General features: G+C 45.8%; 1 non-coding gene across 1 annotated transcript; it reads right to left on the bottom strand.

Annotated features, from left to right (window-relative positions):
• Positions 1-5,218: 5,218 nt before the first annotated feature.
• trnaq-cug (transfer RNA glutamine (anticodon CUG)) lies at positions 5,219-5,290 on the bottom strand. The gene has a single exon. It is a non-coding gene; the product is annotated as a tRNA-Gln (tRNA).
• Positions 5,291-7,371: the final 2,081 nt, after the last annotated feature.

Below are 7,371 nucleotides of genomic sequence, written 5' to 3'. Positions count from 1 at the left end.
GGAGGTGCTACGGGGAGAACCTGAAGACACACCTCTCTGCCAATCCTGATCCCTCAACGGTGTGGAAAGGTCTGCAGAGCATCACGGGCTACAAGAAACGAACCCCGTCCTGTAGAGAGCCCAAGGCTTGCTAACCAGCTAAACAAGTTCTACTGCAGGTGTTAGAAAAATGTATATATATGTTATCATGCGTTCTCTAATCAACGCCTTACCGCAATATTACTGCAATATATGCTTGCTGTTTGGCCTTGCTGTTTTTATGATGTACCACAGAAGGACAGTTCCTTTCTAACAAAGACCACTTTGTTAGACAACATGCCTCATTGCTGTCCTGCACCTCAGACCATTAAAGTCAGGGTTTCCCATTTATCTTGATCGTAGGATTAGGTTGGAATGTATATAACCAGTAATAAATAACTTAGCTCGTTGCATCCTACATAATGTCGTAAAACTTCCCTTGCTATGTTTTAACTAGAGGTCAAAGGTTTTTCTCCTGTATCCAGTCCACTCAAACTCCTCTTCCCAGATGTTCTTATCAGTATGTAAACACCTAGTGATTTTTGCTTACAAGACAAAGCCCACATGCTTTCCTCCTCCCCTTTAGTGTCTTATGTCTCACACTGTGGGTAGGGCAAATCCAAATAAAAAGTGCGGGAGTGCCTACAGATATTCAGTGTGTGTAGAGATTGTACTAAGCTATCTGTACTGCACTCCTAGCGAGAAAAGACTTACCGTTTTTTTCCGTGTATAGTGCGCAATATTTAACTAATTTATTGTCCTAAAATCTGGGGTGCGTATTATACATGGGTACAAATACAGGAACAGAATGACAGTAACACATGCAATGATCCAACGGTGAGCGAGGGGCAGACAGGACTTAAATACAAAACACGTTACATTGATTGAGGTGACACAGGAAGAGAGGGGTGACGCGAACAGAAACTATGGCAACCTAGACACATAGCAAAACTGTGGACGAGACATGACAAATCTCCCCCGAAATAAAACTCACCTTTCTTCTTGTTTGTTGTCAATCGCGCATCGCATTCAGCCATCCTGCCCAACACACTTAGTAAAATTCATAAATGACGACACATCGTTTGATGCGATGGTGCAATCCTCGATGGTGTGTTATTGTCAAATATTGTTTGTTTTTTAATCTCCATCGCGGACCGGACGTCATACGGAGGCCGCCATTACAGATGCGCAGAACGGTTGCGCAAGACAGGTCAGCTATATAAAGAGCGAGAGTTCAGTTCTCCACCTATTAGTTTCAATTCACAGTTTAATTAGCAGTTTCAATCAGCAAATAACAAAATGCGTATTACAGGTAATATTTTATTTCACAACACTTTGCCTTGTTCCTTTCGTCTCTGCTGTTCATTTCAAACACGCTCCATACGACCGCAATGCTCTTGTATCAGACGCTCGCTCAATCACCTGCTAGTTTGCCGTCTGTCACAATGTACCCTACACAAATCCGAAACAATTGTTGCGGCTCCGAGTCACGACGAGGGGCAAGTTTTGGTTTCCAAGGGTGTTTTTATTCCTCTTCAACGTCTCTCCCATACAGAGCCGCCTCTTTCCCGTGCCCGCACGGAGCGCGGTGGTGCGTTTAGGGGCAGTCAGAGAAATCAACGCCAACAAAAAAAATGACATCCAGCCTAGTTAAAACCATACCAAAGACTATAAAAATGGGACCCATTGCCTCCCTGCGTGTGTGACGATCTTTGGGATTTAAAAAAAAAAATTCATAAAAATTGGGTGCGTAATATACATGGGTACAAGCTTTTTTCCAGCATCAGCATGCCATTTTTAGGGGTGCGTACTATACATGGGGGCGCACTATACACGGAGAAAAACGGTAATATTCTGTCTCACTTGTGGTTTGTTTGCTGTTGCTCTTCTTAATAGTTATTCAGTCAGCGAAATAAACCTGACAGCAGGTTTGTCCGTCCTCCCACACAACGGAACCTCCGGCAGCACAATCTACATACTCACCTTTCCCCACAACTGCTCTGTCCACACCTGTATCATCGTTGTCACCCACTCACTCTCTTGCATAGGCCACGTCCGCACTCCAGGTCTGCGAGGAGGAAGTGCGCCAGCTGTTCCGGAGACAAAAGACCAGGAAGGCACCGGGCCCAGACGGCGTGTCACCTTCCTGCTTGAAAGTCTGCGCTGAGCAGCTGGCGCCCACCTTTGCACGGATCTTCAACCGTTCTCTGGAGCTGTGTGAGGTGCCCTCGTGCTTCAAGAGCTCCACCATCGTTCCAGTGGCCAAGAAGCCCGCCATCACAGGTTTGAATGACTATAGAGCCGTCGCACTGACATCTGTGGTCATGAAATCGTCCGAGAGGTTAGTGCTGAACCACCTGAAGGAGGTCACGGGCCCCCTGCTTGACCCCCTCCAGTTTGCCTACCGGGCAAACAGGTCAGTGGATGATGCGGTCAACATGGGACTGCACTACATCCTGCACCACCTTGACACCCCAGGAACGTACGCCAGGATCCTGTTCGTCACACGACTCATCACAGGCAATTGAGAAAGGTGGAGCTGAATTGATGCCCTTGATACATGAGTATCATGAACTCATGCCCTTCTAAACATCTAAGGCCCCATCCCTGAAGATGAGGGGCCAAGTGTACTCAGCCTGCGTCAGATGTGGTATGACATACGGAAGTGAGGCATGGGCCCTGAAAACAGAACACAAAGACAAACTAAACAGATCAGAAATGAGGATGATCAGATGGATGTGTGGTGTGTCAATGAGGGAGGAAAAGACCAGTGCAGAGCTGAGAAAGAAGATGGGAGTGGAGGCCATAGTGGATGAGGTGAGGAGAGGCAGACTGCGATGGTAAGGACATGTAGTGAGGAAGGGCGAGAACGACTGGGTGAAGAAAGTTATGTCGTATAACGTAGAGGGAACAAGACCCAGTGGCCGACCTAAAAAGACCTGGCAGACGACCGTGGCAGCCGACATGAAGGCACTCGGCATCAACCACGAGATGGCCATGGACCGTTCCCCGTGGAAGAAAGCCATATCGAGAATCCAGTCCAACCCAGCGGCGACTGGGAAGCGGACTTTAAACCGATGATGATGACGATGATGATGATTTGCTGATTGGTAATATGGTTTGCCATTCGAATTACCATTTCGTTCACTGATTTTGCTGAGAGAGGCAGGTCTTTAATTTTTGGAATGATCTCGGTTTTGTTTTTGAAGTCCAAAAATAGGCACTGATATTTTAACAAATGAGTCCTTCATCGGCCATCGGTGAATGGTTTTCCGCGCTTTATTATCTCCCGGGCTGCAACAAAACTTGCAGCAGTCGTAGAGTTTGGAGATGCAATCTATTTCTTGAAACTGTTTTTTCGTTCAAATTGCACCTTTCCTCTCAGTTCCAACTGGGTGATCGGCAGCAAATTTAGCATGCTTTAGCTGAAAATGTCACTCTAAATTGCTCTTCTTGTTATATTTGACAACTTCTCATTGCAAATCCAACATTCAGGCAATCATTCAGCATTGGTAATGAAAGCAAATAGTTGAGTCCATTCTTTCTTAAACCCTCTGTTCTTATCAGCAATCTTTCTCTTTTTGCCTTTAGAATCCATGGCCCGTCACGCAAACACCTGTTTGTTTACAACTCGCCTGTGCTGTGTCGCTTGCTATGACGCAATTTTGCGCCATTCTAAAATTCAGTATTTTTAATATATTCACAACTACATACATTTTCTACAGAATAAGAATGTTTGTGTCATGATTACCATCTAAAAACATATATTAAAAAAACCCCCATCTTTTTCCATTTTCACACATTTTTGCAAGAGCTACAGGGAGCAGCTAGGATTGTGCTAAAGAGCTGCATGAGGCTCTGGAGCCGTGGGTTGACGACCCTGAACTAGCCCCATTTAATCTGAGGTGCATGTCATATGGGCTATCAATTGCAATGAAACGGCTTGAGTTAATTGACCTTGGGTCTCTTTCGTCTGCTATTTTGATTCTCATCATACATGAAACATCACTTAAATCTGCCATCATGTGTTACCCATTGCGTCACTCGCCCTACAACACTGTATTGACTGTAAACTTGTGTGGAAAACTGTCATTGTCCAAAGGAAGGCTGTTTAGCAACAGTGACCAGCAGACAAATTCAACAAGGTAATTTGATTATGGCATAACCCGTATTCGAACCGAACCAAGAAACGAACCAAAAGGAACCAATCAGATGGCCCGAATCCAAGCACGGTGGATGGCGGCGGTGGTAAACAGTGATATTTGAGAAGTGAAATTAAGATCATAGGATTTGCAGACAGTGTGGAATCATTATTTCAACAAAAGTAGGCAGGTGCATACATTTGGGCACCCCAAGAGAAAAATGACATCAATATTTAGTAGATCCTCCTTTTGCAGAAATAACAGCCTATAAACCAGGGGTCCTGAACCTCGAATCGGTCAAACTAGGGGTTCGGTGAGTCGGTCTCAGGGGTTCAGCAGAGCCTCTACTGGGGAGGTCCGAACACACCTGATTTATCAATTTGTGATAACGCATATCTGAACTGGTCTCGTAAAGGCAACAGCAGAAGTCACACTGATTTGCTGGTATGTCATTTGACGTGAATTCATGCATTATGTTGGTTTTATTCTTTGAACAAGGTGATGTTCATGCACGGCTCATTTTGTGTGCCAGTAAAAAACATCTATGTCTTGAATTTGAAAAAAATATATACATTTTTTTCACTAACGAGGGGTTCGGTGATTGCGCATATGAAACTGGTGGGATTCGGTACCTCCAACAAGGAACCACTGCTCTAAACACTTCCGAAAGCTTCCAATGAGAGTGTGGATTCTGGTTGAGGGAATATTGGACCATTCTTCTTGACAAATCGTTAACTCCAATAAACTTCATTTCACTTCTCAAATATCACTGTGTCTGTCTGCTATATGATATATTTAACTGAAATTGCTGATCCGAACAGCCAAGGATTTATAAAGAAAATGTTGAAATTGATTGGGGTGCCCAATTTTTTGCATACGACGTATATGTATATGACTAAAGATTTGAGGACCAACCGGGACTAAAACTGAGATCACTCGATTTAGAGTCTAGAGCGCTCATGGAACCCTTAAGTGTAGGGAAGCATACAATTTCATGGGGCAGCACACAAGCTATTACCATTTTGCAAATTTTTCCCAGCTAAATGACAAACGATTTGAGGTCCCACCGAGACTTGAACTTGGATCACTGGATTCAGAGTCCAGAGTGCTCACCATTACACCATAGAACCCTGGCAGTGACAGAAGGAGTAGCATAATTTTTCTGAGCACAATGCACTCACTAACTCAGGTGCTCATTTTACGAAATTGACAGAAGTAGTGGAGGCAGGGCTTACACACTCATAGGGCTGTCCACAAAGTACTGAATTGGAATTTCCAATTGTTCCATGTAAATGACTACAAATTGGAAGTTCCACCAAGACTTGAACTTGGATTGCTAGATTCAGAGTGCTCACAATCACACCATGACAACATTGATTAATTGATTGATTGATTGATTGAACATTTATTGATCCCGGGGGTGGGCAAATTCAGGCCCAATCAGAATCCAAACCACAGAGCGGGTATACAAAAGACACAGATGGCATGAGCGCAACTCAATAGGCTCTCATAAGGCTGCCACACAACATCGCCACAGAGAAAGCCAGTAAGTGCGAAAGATAAAAGCCATCAAAGCAAAGGAAAAAAAGTAACCGGCCAACCAGCACCCCTCAATATCAAAGAACACCCCAAAACACACAAAATAGCTTCCATGGGGTCCATAAACAGGTGTAAGGACAGTCCAGTTCAACGGCGCCCAATGGACCGTGGTCTGGTCGTGAATTGGTGAAAACATCACAAAACAGGCAAACGTCAAAGTCAAAGTCAAAGTCAAAGTCAGCTTTATTGTCAATCTCTCCACGTCACAACACACAAAGAGACCGAAATTACGTTTTTCTCTATCCCTAACGGTGACGAGACACATAACACGATAGACATACAAGTACGCGACACAATATAAAAACAAGAAGGCAAAAAATTCAAACAATCAATAGTAAGAGTGATGAATAAATAATAAATAAACAGATAACACAATAAATAAGAGGAGCAAAACGGAGCCAGCAAGCATAGCGCAAAAGTAAAAAACATCATAAACAAAAAGGCACAAACAATAAATAATAAGAGTAATAATAAATAATAAATAAACAGATAACACAACAAATAAGAGCCAGTGTGCATACAGACAGTTCAGACAGTAAAAGTACAAGACGCTACGCAGAACGGGGGAGCGAGTTCAGGATCCTAACAGCCTGGTGTACGAAGCTGTTTGAGAGTCTGGTCGTGCGGGAGCGCAGGCTTCTGTACCTCTTCCCAGAGGGCAGAAGCTCGAACAAAGAGTGAGCGGGGTGACTCACATCACTCACAATCGTGGTCGCCTTGCGGGTGAGATGGGAGGTGTAAATGTCCTTCAAGGAGGGGAGCGAAGCACCAGCAATCTTACCAGCCGTGTTCACTATGCGCTGCAGGGCCTTCAAGCTGTAGTCAGTGCAGCCGCCACCCCACACAGCAATACAGCTGGAGAGGACGCTCTCAATGGTGCCGCGGTAAAATGCAGTCATGACGGCCGGAGGAGCGCTCGCTCGCCTGAGTTTCCGCAGGAAGTACAGGCGGCGCTGGGCTTTCTTTGCCAGTGATGCGGTGTTGGTGGACCAGGAGAGATCCTCACTGATGTGCACCCCCAGGAACTTGGCGCTGCTCACTCTCTCCACCACAGCACCGTCGATGGTCAGCGGCAGGTGTTGGGTGTGACCCTTCCGGAAGTCCACAACAATCTCCTTGGTCTTGTCGACGTTCAGCAGGAGGTTGTTGTCCCTGCACCACGTGGTCAGAAGGTCAACCTCCAGCCTGTATTGAGTCTCGTCTCCCTTGGTGATGAGACCCACCAGAGTCGTGTCGTCAGCAAACTTCACGATACGGTTGTCGCTGTAGGTTGCAGTGCAGTCATGCGTCAGGAGGGTGAAGAGCAGCGGACTGAGCACGCAGCCTTGGGGGGCCCCCGTGCTCAGCGTGATGCTGGCGGAGATTTTGTCGCCAACACGTACTACCTGTGGCCTCTGACAGAGGAAGTCCAGTAGCCAGTTGCAGAGGTAGGTACTGAGGCCCAGCGCGTCAAGTTTGCTGATGAGGCGTTGTGGCACAATGGTGTTGAAGGCAGAACTGAAGTCCACAAACAGCAATCTCACATACGAGTCCCTCCTCTCCAGGTGGGTGAGGGCCGAGTGGAGGGCAGAGCAGATGGCATCCTCAGAAGACCGTTTGGCTCGGTACGCAA

Source organism: Syngnathus typhle, linkage group LG18, assembly GCF_033458585.1.
Source record: "Syngnathus typhle isolate RoL2023-S1 ecotype Sweden linkage group LG18, RoL_Styp_1.0, whole genome shotgun sequence".
Taxonomy (NCBI): Eukaryota; Metazoa; Chordata; class Actinopteri; order Syngnathiformes; family Syngnathidae; genus Syngnathus; species Syngnathus typhle.
This window is presented reverse-complemented; position numbering and strand designations above follow the sequence as displayed.